We start from the raw sequence: 19,416 nt of genomic DNA, 5'->3' as shown, positions 1-19,416 counted from the left end.
TATATAAGAATCCCTCTGAAAATGGGGAGGGGCAAAAATAGGTTTATGTTTGTGAGTATGCAAAACAGTTTATTCTTGTATAATTTATTAATTATTGTATTTTTCATATGAACAACTGTAAACCTATTTTTGCCTCACCCTGTATAGATAGATATCTTCCAAGGTAATTATAATAAAATTAAGCACACTTTGAAACTGAAAGAAATTCAGTGTTTAATTTCTATTAAATATGACAGCACCTATATTACATAATCTTTAAATTTCCAACAGCAGGGATTTTCAAAAATCAAAGTTATAAAGAAAATGCAAATCATTTATTTAGTGTTCATAATGCCTTGAATAGCTATAATTTGTATTTATTGTTTGCTCTATACAATGTCCTCTCTATGCTATAATAAGAAGAATTTTTTAAAAAGTCTATTATAAATAACACTTTATGATCACATTACTGAAACACCTCTTTTCAAATCTTTTGCAGTATGCACATTATCTTTGAATATATCTATTCAAAGTTGATAAGAATACCTTTTCCATCTATTTCATTCTATTTCTGTGAGAACATTTCATCACTGAGTAGCACATTCGCATTCATCAGTAATTACCTGTACACTGTCCAATTTGTATCCTGTGAAGGCTTATGGGATAATAATTGCTATGTTATGTCAAAAGAAGGATTTAGCCAATGCTTGCCTTAAAAAATTCAAACATTCTCCCATTTATACATGACCCTGTATTTCTTACTGGCTTTGAAATGTCTAATTATATAACTGCCTTTCTATACACATCATTTTGACTGTAAATTATTCACTTCTTTAATCCAGCCTCTCATAATTATTCCATTTTTATACCTGCTCTCACTTCATTCTTCCATTTACCTCTTACTTGCAGTCACTATGATATCCCTGGGAAATTGAAGAAAGCACTCAGGCCAGCCATTCAGAGCTTCATAAGCAAAGGGAACTTTACTCCTTCTTCTGCTATTTTTGTCTCATTGAATTATGTTCTTATTGTGTTAGAGGAATATTATTTAAGCTCAGAAATATAGTCACAATAAACTTTTTTTCTTTCATGTGAAACATCATTTAGATGTTTAATTACCTGAAAAAGCCATTTACTGCTTTATATATACCTTCCCTGTGAACATAATCCTTTAATTATTAATTGAAGTCATAATTAGTAACTTAAATATGGCTTTGTGTTTGATTATACCAAATGTTATAGAGTATTGATTCATTTTTTCTTTTAATTTCTATGAGAGGAGAGGAGGCAGAAAGACAGACTCCTGCGTGCTCCCTGGCCAGGATCTATCTGGCAAGCCCACTAGGGGGCAATGCTCTGCCATCTGGGACCCTTGCTCCATTGCTCCACAACCCAGCCATTGTTTGGTGCCTGAGGTGGAGGCCATGGAGCCATCCTCAGTGCCTGAGACCAATTCACTCAAAACAATTGATCCATGGCTATGGAAGAGTAAAAGAGAGAACGAGAAGGGGGAAGGGGAAGGGTGGAATAGCAGATGGTTGCTTCTCCTGTGTGCCCTTACTGGGAATAGAACCTGAGACATCCATATGCCAAGACAAAACACTACCACTGAACCAACCAACCAGGGCAAGTATCGATCTCTTAATCTCAAATAATTATGTATGAATTTTGTTGTTCTGAAAAATAATTTTGAAAGTATTTAGCTTAGCTAGTCAATGTTCTTTATAGATAATCAGTGATTTTCTTCTGACATGTTACTAAATTGATCTTATAGATTTTAAGCTAAAATCTGGTAATCTAAAACTAAATTTTCAAATCTATATAAAAATATACCTTTTTGCTACTATAGACTACAGAGTCAAATAAAGTAGCCTGTTTCCTGATGAATTTTTGAAAAAACAAATCAGCAAGATTCTAAGATGACAACAGAATAGGTGGACGTTCCAACTGCCACCTCCCAGGACCAAATTGGAGTACAGCTTAATTAAGGAACAATCATCTTGAGAAACCAACTCTGGACTAAAAGAAGAGGAGTCTGTAACCAAGGATCACAGAAGAAGCCACATCAAGATGGTAGGAAGGATGGAGATGCATAAAGGGCTGACCCACTCCCAGGAGCAAGCAGGGGGAGGGTCCAGAGGGACTCTCACTGTGGGGAGATTTGCCCTGAGAGGTGTGGGTTCCCAGCCCCATGCCCAGAGCCCCAGAGCCTAGAAGAGGCACCTACACAGCATTTGGATGTGAAAAGAGTTGAGTTTCTGTCTGAGAGAAAGAGACAGAGTTCTCAGAGATACAGGCTCCATCTTAAAGGGTCTGGGCAGAAAATCTTGTTTATATCTGCTTACCCAGGGCTCTGGTGGAGGGAGAGGTGAGAGGACTAGAGTTGCATGAGAAGAGTGTAAAGTTGGAGGCTCAGGGAGAAATACCATGGGGGATGGCCACCAGAACCCCTCCACTGAGTCATTCTCCAATACTGTAGGTGCCATCTTTCTTGGGTGGACCATTACTCTCTGAGTGGCATCAGCCTGGGGAAAGTAACTGCTCCACCCTTGGGAGTATCTCCTGTTCCAGTCATGGAGACTGGGTTGTTCTGAGAAGCTAGGAAGCAAGAGACATGTCAGCTACTCAGTTTTCTGGTGTTGAGACTGGAGCTTTCCTCCAAACACTCCTGAGTCTCACATTAGTAATTCTGTCTCACAGGAGACCCAGTAGCAACTGTCCAGAGAGTGGGCAAACCACACCTCTGGGTCTCAGAAGCCACACCCACCAGACTCCTGGAGCCACATCCTACTAAGCTCCATGAAAAACGTCTAGACAGTCTGATACCTGGGGCTGATTGGCAAAGCCACACCCACCACCCTTCCTAATCCCTGAATTGCCTTAGGCACTAGACGGTACTACAGGGTTTGTGTTTTTTTTTGTATTTTTTTTCCGAAGTTGGAAATGGGGAGGCAGACAGACTCCCGCATGTGCCCAACTGGGATCCACCCGGCATGCCCACCAGGGGGCGATGCTGTGCCTATCTGGGGTGTCGCTCTGCTGCATCCAGAGCCATTCTAGCGCCTGAGGCAGAGGCCACAGAGCCATCCTCAGGGCCGGGGCCAACTCTGCTCCAATGGAGCCTTGGTTGAGGGAGGGGAAGAGAGAGACAGAGAGGAAGGAGAGGGGGAGGGGTGGAGAAGCAGATGGGCGCTTCTCCTATGTGCCCTGGCTGGGAATCAAACCTGGGACTCCTATACGCCAGGCCGACACTCTACCACTGAGCCAACCGACCAGGGCCTACCACAGTTTTTTTCAGTGGATGAGCCCAACAAGTATCCAAAAGACAGAGGCTGCAGGAGGCAGGACTCAGGGAACCTTATACTTTTAAGCAGACCTTCCTCCAGTACCAGTATGGGTAAAAGCCAGTCTAAGTGTGCAACTTGGTATTTCCATGAGCACCTGGGCCCAGCAGAGGCAGCCACAAACTCTAGATTGCTTGTAGCTCCAAGAAGGTTGCTTAGGGCCAGTCATAAGCAGTGTCTCCCACTGGTCTGCACCAGGTTTCTGCCAGGGAGGTCCAGGGATGACACACTTAATGGCCAGCTGCAGAAAGCATCAGTTCAGGACCTAACAACCTCTGCTAGAGCAGTATCCCTAGAAAGGGCTTCTCACACCTGGCCCAACTGAGGTGAGTTCCACTGTCTGTGATAAGCACTGGCACAGAAGCTCATGTGCATTGGATAGGGTGGAGCTTCACAGTCAGCTGGCCCAGGTGCTGGATATCCCTCACTGGGCTAGATTCCATAGGAAGAAAGGAGAGTTTTGGAGCATGGACATTGAAAGTGTGAGTCCCTGTGAGTCTATTATTAGATCTGGTTGAGGGGTTTAGCCACTTTCTGTGGGGGGCACAGTCAGCCCCAGGAGAAGACTCTCTCAGTCTTTCTCCCTGAGACCAGGATCTCACCAGCTGAAAGAACTTCTGCAGAGAGGACTGTCAGCTCCACTTGATCTGAACCTGCTGTCACCTTGCTGGGGGGAAATAAAATTTGAGTATCCAGCAGTGTCTGAGGAATTAGGCTCTGGATTAGGGGCCATATTCTCCATACTGAGCTCCTGACCAAGAAACTCCTGAAGTAGGGGGTCTCACAAATGTATTCACAACCTCAGCTGCCATACCCAAAAAGCTTGAAACCTGTATAGGGGTTAGTTGGATGAGGCCACTCTGAGCCCACACTACAGCCTTTCTATAGAAGACTCTACGGGAAAACCAGGCAGCTACAAGAGGAGGTATAGCAGCTGAAGAGTGGAAGCAAATCTTATAGAACTTAGGGCTTTTATGAAGCTACTGTCATTTCTAAGCAGGAGGATGCTGATCCTTATACACAGGTTGGTCACTCCCACACTACGCAGGCACAGAAAACACAGACACAAACAGTAAACACAGCAGTAGCTACAGACAGGTAGCTCAAAGCAGGTTATAAACAACAGCTGATGCCAACACAACTGGTAGGGGGTAGCAGACAGCACCAACTCTGGACTAAGCTAGCTACACATGCAGCACACCCAAAGGAGGAGTATAACAAGCACTAGATACTGTGAAGAATAAATACTCCCAATGGGATAGACATTGCACAGTGTGTAATACACATAATCAAGGTTGACCCTTAGAGCAAGCCAGCCTGAAGGAATAACCATACCCATGAATGGACTGACTGTATTCAATACTCACATACAACTGGAGGGAAATGAGTACCCTCAAGAAGCATTTTTAGGACAAGGAAAACAGGTGGCCTTGGGGTCAGTATCTCTGAGCCCATCTTCCTTATAAAGATACCACAAAAAGTTCAAAGTCAGACAGTGCTACCTAATACACAGACAAAATGAGCAAAGAAATGTGACCCAAACAAATCAACAAGAGAAATCTCCAGAAAAATAACTAAATAAAATGGAAGTAACCAAACTGCCAGACTCAGAATTTAAAATAGTGATTTTTAGGATGTTCATGGATCTTAGAGACACAATTGATGGACATAATAAGCACCTAAACAAAGAGGTAGTAAGCATCAAAAAAGACATTAAAATCATAAGAAAAGAACCAGCTAGAATTGACAAATACAATATCAGAAATTAAGGTGGCACTAGAAGGAATCAACAGGAAGCTGGATGAAGCAGAGGATCGAATAAGTGATTTAGAAGACAAGATAAACATAAGAACAGAAGTAGAACATCAGATCAAAAAGAGGCTCAAAACCATGGAGGAAATTCTAAGAGACCTTTGTGACAACATGAAGAGAAACAACATCCACATCATAAGGGTTCCTGAAGGAGAAGAGAACAAACAAAGGATATAGAACCTATTTGAAGAAATCATAGCTGAAAATATCCCTAAACTGTTGAAGGATAAAGTCACACAAGTTCAAGAAGCACAGAGAATCCCATTAAATAGGAACCCAAGATGGCCTACACCAAGACACATCATAATTAAAAGAGACAAAGAAAGAATACTAAAAGCTTCAAGAGAAAAGCAGTTAATTACCTACAGAGGAGCCCTCCATAAGGATGACATCCAACCTCTTAATAAAAACACTAGAGGCTTGAGGAATTGGCAAGAAATATTCAAAATGATGCAAAACAAGAACTACAACCAAGACTACTTTACCCAGCAAGGCTATCTTTACAATTGAAGGAGAAATATAAATGTTCCCAGACAAAACAAAACAAACAAACAAAACCACCTCAAAAAATTGATTACAATCAAACCAATATTACAAGAAATGACACACTAGATAAACTGGATGTAATTGATATCTTCTGAACCTTTCACTCCAGAGCAATAGAATATTCATTCTTTTCAAGTGCTCATGGTACATTCTCTAGGATAGACCATATGAAAAGACACAAAACAAATCTCAATAAATTTAAGAAGATTGAAGTCATGTCAAGCACTCCTCTGATTACAATGGCATGAAATTAGAAATCAACCACAGTGAAAAAACTGAAAAACATTCAAACACTTGTAGTTTAAATAGCATGCTATTAAATAACAAATGGGTAAACAATGAGAACAAGGAAAAAATAAAAAATTTTCTTAAAACAAATGAAAATGAACATACAATAACTCAAAAATTATGGGACACAGCAAACGCAGTCCTGAGAGGGAAGTTCATAGCATTACAAGTATACCTTAAGAAGCAAAGAAAGCTCAAATAAACAACTAAACCCTGCACCTAAAAAAACTAAAAACAACAACGACAACAAATAAAGCCCAGAGGAAGTAGAAGAAAGAAAACAATAAAGATCAGAGTGTAAATAAATGACGTAGAGGCTAAAATAACAAAACAAAAGATCATGAAACCAACAGCTGGTTTTTGAAAAGGTAAACAAGATTGATGAAATTTTAACCAGACTGATCAAGAAAAAAAAGGGAGGACTCAAGTAATAAAATTAGAAATGAGAGTGGAGAAGTAATAACTGACACTGCAGAAATACTAAAAATTGTAAGAAAATACTATGAAGATCTATATGCTAAAAAATTGGACAACCTAGGTGAAACGAATAAATTCCTGAAAATGTACAATTTTCCATATCTCAGTCTGAAAGAATCAGAAAACATAAGTAGACTGATTACAACAAATTAAATTGAAAGAATTGTATCAAAATACTCCCAGCAAACAAATTCCTGGACCGGATGGTATCACAGGCAAATTTTACCAAACATTCAGAGAACGAACACCTATCCTTCTCAAGCTATTCAAAAAATTCAAGAAGAGGGAAGACTTCCGAGCTCATTTTATGAGGCGAGCATGATCCTTATTCCAAACCCAGGTAAAGACACTACAAAGAAAAAAAACTATAGGCCAATATCCCTGATGGACTCAGATGCTAAAATTCTCAACAAAATATTAGCAAACCAAATCCAGCAATACATGAAAAAAATCATACATCATGATCAAGCGGGATTTATTCCAAGGAGGCAAGGCTGGTACAATATTTGCAAATCAATCAATGTGGTTCATCACATAAACAAAAGGAAGGATAAAAATCACATGATAATACCAATAAATGCAAAAAAGCATTTGATAAAATCCAGTACCCATTTATGATCAAAACTCTCAGCAAAATGGGAATACAGGGAACAAACCTCAACACAATAAAGGCCATCTATGACAGGCCCACAGCCAACATCATACTCAATGGACAAAAGTTAAAAGTAACCCTTTAAAATCAGGAACAAGGCAGTGGTGCCCCTTTTACCACTCTTATTCACTGTAGTTCTGGAAGTCCTAGCCACAGCAATCAGACAAGAAGAAGAAATAAAAAGTATACAAATTGGACAAGCAGTAGTAAAACTACCTTTACTTGCTGATGACATGATACTGTACATAGAAAACCCTAAAGTCTCAGTCAAAAAACTACTAAACCTGATAAACGAATTTGACACGGTGGCAGAATATAATATGAATATTCAGAATGCAGTGGCATTTTTATACATTAACAATAAACTGTGTAAAAGAGAAATTAAAGAAACAATCTCCTTCATAGTGCAACAACAATAACAAAAAATAAAGTACCTAGGAATAAATTTTACCAAGGAGGTAAAAGTCTGCACTCAGAAAATGATAAGACATTGAAAAAAAATTTAAAAAGATACAAACAAGTGGAAGCATGTACTGTGTTCATGGATAGGAAGAATAAACATCATTAAAATGTTTATATTACCCAAAGCAATCTACAGATTCAATGTAATTCCTATTAAAATACCAATGGCATACTTCAAGGATATAGCACAAATATTCCAAAAGTTTATATGGAACAAGAAAACACAAATAGCCTCAGCAATCTTGAAAATGAAGAGTAAAGTGGGAGGCACCACACTTCCTGATATCAAGTTATACTACAAGGCCATTGTACTCAAAACAGGTTGTTATTGGCATAAGAACAGGCATACAGATCAATGAAACAGAACAGAGAATTCAGAAATAAACCCACACCTTTATGGACAATTGGTATTTGACAAAGGAGGTAAGAGAATACAGTAGTAAAGATAGTCTCTTCAATAAATGGTGTTGGGAAAATTGGACAGCTACCTGCAATAAAATGAAACTAGACCACCAATGTCATGAGCCAGCATGACTCATAATTTTTTAAATCTCGATTGGGAACAGTGGAGGGTTAGAAAATAAACACAGAAAGAAAAAGGGTGGGATCAGGAGGACATATTGCCAAGACTGATGGTCTGTAAGAGCGAGTCTGCACCTCCAAAACAGTTTATTTATAGTGCAGAGAGCAAAGCCATTTGCAAAACAAGGAGAGCTCTGATAAAAAGTCACATTTCTGAGGCAAACCAATAATTCTCCCAAGTGCAGAAAACCCACACCATGAATAACAACTTAACATCACAAAACAAAGGGTAAAAAGAAAACTGCCTCCAGTCTCTTTGAGGGACATGGAGGATGGGAGGAGTAGAAACAATCAGCATCATAGCTAACCTGGAGGTGTGGGGTAAGAGCCTGGTCTTTAGCAATCTAATCAAGCCAGTGAGGTGGGGGATGGGCAGCAAAGACCTTGTCGGCTTACTGCTAGTTCACCACACCTCTGTCCCACAACAATCTAAACTGTCTCTTGCAGCCTATTTCCCACACACCCAGATGTACCATTCACAAAAATAAACTCAAATAGGATAAAAGACTTATATGTAAATCATGAAATCATAAGCGTCTTGGAAGAAAACATAGGCAGTAAATTCTCAAAATCTTTCGTAGCAATACTTTGCTGATTTATCTGCACGAGCAAGTGAAATAAAAGTCAAAATAAACAAATTAGACTATATTAAACTAAAAAGCTTTTGCACAGCAAAAAACATTATTAACAAAAATACAAAGACAACCCACACCATGAGACAACATATATTCCAATACATCTGATAAGGGATTAATAACCAAAATTTATAAAGAACTGCTAAAAATGAACACTAGGAAGGTAAAGAATACAATTAAAAAATGGGCAAAAGAACTGAATAGACACTTCTCCAAAGAGGACATACAGATGGCCAATAGGATATGAAAAAATGTTCAGCATCACTAATCATCAGAGAAATGCAAATTAAAACCACAATGAGATACCACTTTACACCTGTCAGAATGGCACTCATTAACAAATCAACACACAGTAAGAGCTGGCGAGGGTGTGGAGAAAAGGGAACCCTCCTGCACTGCTGGTGGGGATGCAGACTGGTGCAGCCACTGTGAAAAACAGTATGGAGATTCCTCAAAATATAAAAAATAAAACTCCTTTTGACCCAGTTATCCTACTTTTAGGAATATATCCTAAAATACCAAATCACTGATTCAAAAGATGATATGCATCCCCATGTTTATTGCAGCATTGTTTACAATAGCCAAGATCTGGAAACAGCCCAAGTGTCCGTCAGTAGACAAGTGGATTAAAAAGCAGTGGTACATATATACACAATGAATTACTATGCAGCCATGAAAAAGAAGGAAATCTTAGAAATCTTACCCTTTGCGATAGCATGGATGGAACTGGAAATTATTATGCTGAGTGAAATAAGCCAGGCAGAGAAAGACAAATATTATATGATCTCACTTATATGTTGAATCTAATGAACAAAGTGAGCTGAGGAATGAAATAGAGGCAGAGGTGGGGTCACAGAGACCAAAGGGACAGCTTTCAGATAGAAGGGGATGGGATTAGAGAAGGTGAAGGGATTAGTGATATTATATATACAAACCACATAAATACAGATAACAGGACAGCAAATCCCAGAGAGATGGGGGAAGAAGTTAAGGGGAAGGGGGCAAAGGGAATATAATGGGAGACACGAGGATGAGGGTATTATATTGAGTGGGACACTTGAATCCATGTTAACACAATACATTAAAATAAATTTAAAAAAATTTAAATGGAAAAAAAAGACAGAAATTACCAAAACTGACACAAGAAATAATAAGTCATAAGTGTCAGGGAAAAAAAAAAAAAAAAAAAAAAAGAAGGCTAACTCAAACTCACCTTTCATTAAATTGTGACTATAAAACCAGATTAGATTATAAATAACACTATTGTGTTGTTTGGCTTTTAATCTAAAATAACTAACCACATAAAGATTTTTTAAAAAGGAATGGATAAAACAAATCAACAAATGAATTTTCCAAACGTTAATTGCCAGCGAAGGGTAAATCGGAGAACAGAAGTGAGAGTGCTACCATGAGGCTGTCTTACTCCTTATTTCTCCCGCTGTTCAGAGAAGCAGAGAGAATTTGCCTTTTTAGAGCAGTGAGAGTCTATGTCTTTACCTCTTGTTGGACCCAATAAAGGGAAAGGAAAAAAAGAAAATTTCTGTGCTCAGGAATTTTGACAGATTGAGTTCTTCCAGAAGAGAAATGTGGACCAATTGTTCCCTCACTCAATCTTCATGGGAGGATTAAGATTTGGGGTTGGAGGCCAGAAATGATTAAGGGACATTACATTTCAAAGAAACAAAAAGGGATTATAAAACCCTTTCTCTAACAAAGACCTGATTTGAAAAGAATTTAGTAAATCAGTGATAGCCACTTGCATTATAATATAAGGGTGGAATGTAAAATATTTTCCCCATATATATGGATGGTTTCAATGTATTGTCTTTGGGAATAGCTAATAATATCTCTATAAATTTGGCTATTGCAAAGTTAGGTTGTTCTTACCCATAGTGAAACCATTGTTCCTAGCTCTTTTCCAAACTCTGGTATTCCCAAGGTGGCAGCACAAAAATACTCTATGTTATATATATAAGTAGAGCATCTGGCCTTTCTCAGTCACAATTTGAATTTCATATTTTCTCTTCAGGAATATTTTGAAGCACATTAATCAGTCATTGATGGGCTTGAAAATGAAATCTCATACACTTCATACATGTCTTCATTATACATAGCTAGTTCCAGGGCCAAATGGAAGAATCTCCCACAGTATTCTTTTAAATCAGGGTTTGGAAACTTTACTTTCTGTAACAGTTAAATTAGTTGTCTCTGAAGAAAAAGAGGAGGCCAAGGTGACCTGATGTTCCCAGAACCTTGAAGACCTTCATAAAAACTGGAACGATACAAGCCTCAGACAGTTTCTCTTCCTCTTATCCCCCTTTTCCTTTTACTCTCTCTGTCTCCATCTTTCTTCTCTCACAGGCACACGTGCACACACACTCCAGACATCAATTTTGTAGGTCCTTTTATAAAATCTGACTTAAAAAAATTGTTTATCTTGCCAAGCACCGCTTCTTCCTTTTGGTTATTGAAAAGCATGTAGGCTTATTTGCCTTTGAGAGCTTGACCTTTAATTTCCACAAAGCAAAAGCAAACAATGCAAAGAATAAATAGGGCCAAGCTACAAAGCTTTTTTAAAACATGTTTTTAATTTTTATTTTATTTTTTTTGATTTAGTGAGAGAGGGAGAAAGAGAGACAGGAAGATTGATCTGTTCCTGCATGCTCCCCAACAGGGGATCTAACCGAAAACCTCTGTGCTTCGGGATAATGCTTCAACCAAGCAAGCTATCCAGCCAGGGTGCCACAAAGCTTTTAGAGATCTTTCCAAGTTTGTGTACTAGCCTATATCTGTAGACTTTTATAAATTATCTATGTTAGTCTTAATTCTCAAATTAATCTTAATTATTTAATTCATCAAACCATATCCTTCCTGTTACTTCTCCAAGTAACATAAGCTCTTCCTTTGTAAAATTCCTGTTTATAAGACATATGCTTAAAGATGCCATTCAGGTAGAGCTACTAGACCCTCCACACTCATTCAATCTCAAGGACAATTTATATTTTACAAGAAAATTAGACTGAGAGGGTGTTTATGCTCGTATAATTACCTCATAGTTAGCAGCTACCATTGACTGAAAAGAACTGAACAGAGATGATGGTCAAATTGATCTGTATGTGTCATGTCACTGGTTTTCCTAGAAGAATTCCAAGATCTGTAGTGTATGTGCAAATACAGCAGGCATAATCTTTTATCTTAAAAAAGTTCAAACCTATGTGAGCAGACACGGACGAGCTGAGTTGCAGTATTTTGCACATTCGGTATTGTGGTGTAGACTGTGCAAAGAGCATCAAGAAAAGGGTGGGCACATATTATAGACATGACACATCAAATAAAATAATTTTAAGTGGCTTATAAAAAGAGTGCTTACTTTAAGCCAACAACAGTTAATTCCAAGGCAGAGAATGAATTTATTGATAGCTATGCTGTAGCAAGACTGGAAGTAGGAAGTTAAAAACTGAAGCTTTATTGTTCCAGTTTCATATGGCCACATTCTGTTCTATTGTCTCCTTTTCTCGTCTCCTACCACTCCAAAGTTAGATTATTTTCCCTCTTCCATAGAATTTCAGCTTGTCCATGGCATTAGCTGACCACAACTCTACCTTTGGCTATGACTAAACAACCTTTCAGTTAGCAATATACCATTATCTAACAGCCTTAATTTTTCAGCATCCTAATTCCAAATTTTAGGAAGAGAGAACCTGCCTGATTTTTTTTTTTTTTCATTTGCTCACATGTCCACCAGTCAGTTTTAGTCACTTGATACCTAGGCTTTCTGTTTCAGCAGTTTGGGTTGACAACCCTTCTCACAACAGGCTGTGGTTTGGAAGGTTAATGAACATGTCTGCCACATGTGAGTTTCACACAGGTCTGGCATCTTTTTCTGTTGACTTCATCCTCTCCAAGCCTGATTCAACTGACTTGCCTGGCCAGGCAGTTCCCTTCCTTCTCTCTCCACCATTTCATACTGAGTACAGTGAGACTATTCATGAACAACTTAAATTTTTATAGTAATAAAAATATTTAAAAATTGTTCTCCATTCAACTTACCTTTTGGTAGCATTTGGGACTTTCATATTTTTTTCAAATGGATTACTTAATTTGGTTCATACAAACAAACCCACGTAGAATCAATGAGCAACACACTAAAATTCATATGGAGGGAAAGATGAGACCAGAGTTAACATTTCTTCTTTGCTCCTCTAGGGAGTTTGACATGATTTTAGAACATCATCTAATATCTCGTGCCTTTTTATACTACAGAAGTCTTCAGTAATCCTCTTCATTTCTTTTTCTTCTGTTCACATTATGTATGCTTCTATCTTTCACAAAAATCAAAATAAATGAATTGAAGGCTGATATTTTTAACTTAAGAAATTCTGTAGCACTGAGTAAAAGATTAAAATATGAGCCAAGACTTATGACTCCTGCTTGACCACTATCATACACTAATCTGAAAGAGTTTTCTTTCAGTTGTGTTACAGTTCTCAGAAAGATGTCTTGAGTACATAGTGCCTGTATCAACGGCTTCACCTCTCAGGCAACAAGAACAAGGGGACACGATGCCTACTCTCCCCAAGAGGCTGCGGATATTACAACAAAGTAGGCTTTAAGATGTTAATGACCAATAATCCTATTTTGTCTTCAGAACTTTCAGGTTATTAATAAGTCCTAAGAACCTGGGTTTAGGAGTTTTTGGCACTTTCATGCACTATGGAAAATCTCATTTTGAAAGATAACAACTTAAAATTCTCACTGAATTTGATCTGCCCCATTGCCTCTGCTAGACCACTTTCTGGCAGTGTGACTAAGACATACTCTGTATGTTTCATTTAGAGAAGAATTTATTCAGTAGTTAGAAAAAAAAGGATTAAAACCAATCATAATCATGGGAAAATCAAAAATGAAGAAATTAAAGGAAATCAGCTAGTTCTCACAGCCAGGAAAACAATAATATCGCACAGTTAATTTAATGGTGTTACTCATAAAAATACCCTGTTAAGGTTATTTTATTATTTCTCTATACATGCATACGTTAAAATACACTCACAATCACCAGAGAATAGGCATTTTGGAATGCACATCGAGTTTCCTTTTTTCATGGACCTATAAAAATGCTTTCACTGTAAAAATAATTTTAACATTTTTAGTGCAATCTATAAATGTGGCCTTTGGGTCCAGTGTGTATGGCAGATGGAATGGCTTTATTTGGACTAGCTAAGAAGACACCAGTGTTCTGCAGGTACTGACAAAACAGCCATAAGTTTCCATCTGGCCTTATGCCTGCACAGCAAGGATGATTAAGCATAAAATTTGAAAACATATCTTAACGTATAGTTGCACATTGATTTCCCCACTGATATGACAGTTTGTCATTACAAATCCTTGCGACTTTTATCTATAAGTACATAATATCTATATGTAGATAAAATACTTTTGAATTGGTCTTAAATTTTTTTATATACTTTGGAAGCTATAGCTATTACTTCTTTATATCTATGACTAAGTAAATTTTATGGTCAACTTTAAATAATCCTGTTTTTAAAGATCTTATTAATAAAACACTTTACCTAATAGTCTTTTTTCTTGACTTTACAGCATTTTCTTTCATAGTCATAACATATTGATATACAGATACATATACTATCATTTTGTTATTTTTGTTTTTTATTGTATTTATTGATCATATTTCTAAATCAATTAGAATTTCCTTCCCCACTATTACCAAAATTGCCAGAATTTAGCATCATTTATCTATGTAATAAAAATAATTCTTCAAGGATGTGATAAGGTTACTTTCAATATACTTCTAAAACTGTCAACAGAAGAAATATTGCTGTCCAAATAAATAGCTGTTCCTTGGGCTTTTTAATTCATATTATTTTCTTAGACTACGGTTATTAGAGTTGAGGAATTGCAGAGTAAAACTTAAATCCTCATTTAATTGCCTCAGTTTCTTTATCTGTGAAAGCATTATCTATCCATAGAAGCTGTTAAACATAAGAAAATGCAAAATTAAACTGTCCCAGTTCTTGCTGATAGATGGGAATAATTTACTCAGTAAAGTCTGGTTTTCTAATAAAGAATGCCATGGTCTACATTAAATGACTTTTCTCCTATTGGCTAGGGTTTTGCTCATCCATGTCCCACTCCTCCCAAATTTAAATACTTCATAGCATACGGCACCCTTGGGCATACCCACTAGGGTGAGAGAGACCGAGTTTCTAGGAGAGGGGTTGGTGTGGACTCTGGAACAGGCTTCCTTTCAGCCCCAGCAGAAGCATTAAGAGGGCAGAATTGCCTTCCCTGTTAACTTTATCCTGCTGCTGCTGCTCCAGAGAGCTATGGGAGTTAATTTTCCCTTTTCAGTTCTTAACATCTGATAGCAACTGGCTTAAACCAAAGATTTTTTTTTGATCCCCTTTTCTTTCCCTCCTGCAGTGTAAAATGAGATTGTGTTCATCAAAATAAACAGCACGTGATTGTAAACATTCTCTCTATTCCAAGTATTTTCTGAGGCTGAAGTTAAACAACTAAGATGTGTTGCCGTGCTGTGGGGAACTTTCTGTGTCAAAGAACACTCTGGAAACTGTGTTTTAGAGACATTAACGAGGTCCACATAGGTCTGGAAATTGGTGAAGTATTCAAAAGGATTATTTTTGAAAACCTGAACTTTCATCCAAACAGTTTTTTAGTTAATTTTACTCTAATTACTTTATTAAAGTTGAATATTATTTCTACCATGCAGACCACTCTTCACAGCTTCCATGTGAGGTCATGTTGAGGATAATATATATGATAATCTTTTTATATTTATTTGTAATCATAACTATGAGAATTTCACAAATTCTCCCAAATGTGAGGAGAATGGAATGGGACAGAATAAAAGGAAATGGCATTTCAGGGAGAGAGGTAAAAAGAGAAGTTATCAGTTTGATGACCAAATTTCCATTTAAGGTCACTTACTAAGCTACTGGGCTTTGTGGTAATTTGTTAAGTCTTGTTTCATTAAATTGTAATTACTTCTGATATCTCTAGCTTTATCCCTTTGGTTAGCTTCTGTATTAATTAAGCCTTAGGATCCTTTAGGAGATGAATGATTCTCCACTGGACAGTGTTAAGTTGAAGTCCAAACAGTTTGGAGGTGATAAAAATAATTAAGAATTAAGTCAGAAGTTATTACTTAAAATAGTTTAAGATGCAAAAATGGGTAAGAACAATGTACTTTTTCTCCTTCCATTATCCCTTTCCCATCATTTTCATTCATTAATTCTCATTTGTCTGTGGAAATGCCTACTCTACCTTCAAACAAATATTATATATGTTTCTATGCATGTTATAATATATAGTTCCTTCTACAAGCCAGGTACATTGCTTCAGTGCATTAACTTGGGACATAACTGCTATCTAACTATTAAAACCTTCCTGGAGATGGAATTTCAATAGTTGAATAAATGCTGTGAAAAATATAGACCTGATGCCAAGCTTTAAGGATTAAATGATGCTATATATGAGTGAAAGTTGATTTTACTTGGAAACATGTAATGATTTTTGATGATTTCCCATTTTATTTATTTTGTTATTTATTATAGGACTTGGAGAATTGAAAGTAATCTTAAAGAGATCATTTCATACATTTTCATGTTTTTGTTTTAGTTCTTTTTTTTAAAATAAATTTTTATTAATGTTAATGGGGTGACATTAATAAATCAGGGTACATATATTCAAAGAAAACATATCCAGGTTATCTTGTCATTCAATTATGTTGCATACCCATCACCCAGAGTCAGATTGTCCTCTGTCACCTTCTATCTGGTTTTCTTTGTGCCCCTCCCCCTCCCCCTTCCCCTCTTCCTCCTTCCCTCCCACGTCCTCCCTCCCCCACCCCTGGTAACCACCACACTCTTGTCCATGTCTCTTAGTCTCATTTTTATGTCCCACCAATGTATGGAATCATGTAGTTCATGGTTTTTTCTAATTTACTTATTTCACTCCATATAATGTTATCAAGATCCCACCATTTTGTTGTGAATGATCCGATGTCATCATTTCTTACAGCTGAGTAGTATTCCATAGTGTATTTGTGCCACATCTTCTTTATCCAGTCTTCTATTGAAGGGCTTTTTGGTTGTTTCCATGTCTTGGCCACTGTGAACAATTTGAATTTATAAAATTTCAGACCTTGAAAAGGCTCTTGGTAATTATCTCTTCTTTTTTCTTTTAATGGGGTGATGTTGATAAATCAGGGTACACATGGTCAGAGAAAACATCTCCAGGTTATTTTGACATTTGATTATGTTGCATACCCCTCACCCAAAGTCCAATTGTCTTCCGTCACCCTCTATCTGGTTTTCTTTGTGCCTCTCTCCCCCACTCCCCTTAACCACCACACTCTTGTCCATGTCTCTGAGTTTCAATTTTATGTACCATCTATGTATGGAATCATATAGTTTTTAATTTTTTCTGATTTACTTATTTCACTCAGTATAATGTTATCAAGGTCCATCTATGTTGTTGTAAATGATCCGACGTCATCATTTCTTATGGCTGAGTAGTATTCCACAGTATATATGTATCAAAGCTTTTTAATCCACTTGTCCACTGACAGACACTTGGGCAGTTTCCAGATCTTCGCTATTGTGAACAATGCTGCAATAAACATGAGGGTGCATTTCTCTTTTTGGAACAGTGCTATGGTGTTCTTAGGGTATATTTCTAAAAGTAAGATAGCTGAGTCAAGAGGCAGTTTGATTTTTAACTTTTTGAGAAATCTCCATACTGTTTTCCACAATGACTGCACCAGTCTGCATTCCCACCAGCACAGCAGGAGGTTCTCTTTTCTCCACATCCTTAGTGATGTTGAGCATTTTTTCATATGCCTATTGGCCATCTATATGTCCTCTTTGGAGAAGTGTCTATTCATTTCTTTTGCCCATTTTTTGATTGGATTTTTTGTCATCCTGGTATTGAGTTTTACATGTTCTTTATAAATTTTGGTTATTAACCCCTTATCAGACATATTGTTGAATATGTTCTCCCACTGTGTAGTTTGTCTTTTTATTCTGTTCTTGTTGTCTTTACCTGTGCAAAAGCTTTTTAGTTTGATATAGTCACATTTGTCTTTCTTGTCTTTTATTTCACTTGTCCATGGAGATAAATCAGCAAATATATTGCTGGAAGAGATGTCGGAGATCTTACTGCCTATGTTTTCTTCTAAGATGCTTATGATTTCATGGCTTACATTTAAGTCTTTTATCTATTTTGAGTTTATTGTTGTGAATGGTGTAAGTTGGTGGTCTAGTTTCATTTTTTTGCAGGTAGCTGTCCAATTTTCCCAACACCATTTATTAAAGAAGCTGTCTTTATTCCATTGTATGCTCTTACCTCCTTTGTCAAATATCAGTTGTCCATAAAGCTGTGGGTTGATGTCTGGGTTCTCTGTTCTGTTCCATTGATTTATATACCTGTTCTTATGCCAGTACCAGGCTGTTTTGTGTACAATGGCCTTGTAGTATAACTTGATATTAGGAAGTGTGATACCTCCCACTTTATTCTTCCTTTTCAAGATTTCTGAGGCTATTTGTGTTCTTTTCTGGTTCCATATAAATTGTTGGAATATGTGCTCTATATCTTTGAGTATGTCATTGGTATTTTAATAGGTATTGCATTAAATTTATAAATTGCTTTGGGTAATTTGGCATTTTAATGATGTTTATTCTTTCTAACCATGAGCATGGTATGTGCTTCACTTATTTTTATCTTTGATTTCTTTTATCAATGTTTTATAATTTTCCAAGTACAGGTATTTAATCTGGTTAAATTTGGTTGAATTTACTCCTAGGTACTTTATTTATTTTTGGTTGCAATAGTGAAGGGGATTTTTTCCTTAATTTCTCTTTCTTACAATTCATTGTTGTTGTATAAAAATGCCTCTGATTTCTGAATATTAATTTTATATCCTGACACCTTGCTGAATTCATTTATCAGGTCCAGTAGTTTTTTGACTAAGACTTTAGGGTTTTCTATATACAATATCATATCATCTTCAAATAATGATAGTTTTACTTTTTTTCCAATTTGGATTCCTTTTATTTCTTCTTCTTGTCTGATTGCTGTGGCTAGGACTTCCAGAACTATTTTGAATAAGAGTGGTGAAAGCAGGCACCCCTGCCTTGTTCCTGATCTTAAGGGGATTGCTTTTAATTTTTGCCTGTTGAGTATGATGTTGGCTGTGGGTTGGTCATAGATGGCTTTTATCATGTTGAGATATGTTTTCTATATTCCCACTTTGCTAAGAGTTTTGATCATGAATGGGTGCTGGATTTTATAAAATGCTTTTTCAGCATCTATTGAAATTATCATGTGATTTTTCTCTTTCCTTTTGTTTATGTGATGAATCACATTAATTTGTTTGCAAATATTGTAGAAGCCTTGCATCTCCAGAATAAACCCCACTTGATTATGGTGTATAAGTTTTTTTATATATTGCTGAAATTGGTTTGCTAATATTTTGTTGAGGATCTTAGCATCTATATTCATCAGGGATATGGACCTATAATTTTCTTTCTTTGTGTTGTCTTTGCCTGGTTTTGGAATCAGAATTATGCTAGCCACATGAAAGGAGCTTGGGAAGTCTTCC

This window comes from Saccopteryx bilineata, chromosome 6 (assembly GCF_036850765.1).
Source record: "Saccopteryx bilineata isolate mSacBil1 chromosome 6, mSacBil1_pri_phased_curated, whole genome shotgun sequence".
NCBI lineage: Eukaryota > Metazoa > Chordata > Mammalia > Chiroptera > Emballonuridae > Saccopteryx > Saccopteryx bilineata.
This window is presented reverse-complemented; position numbering follows the sequence as displayed.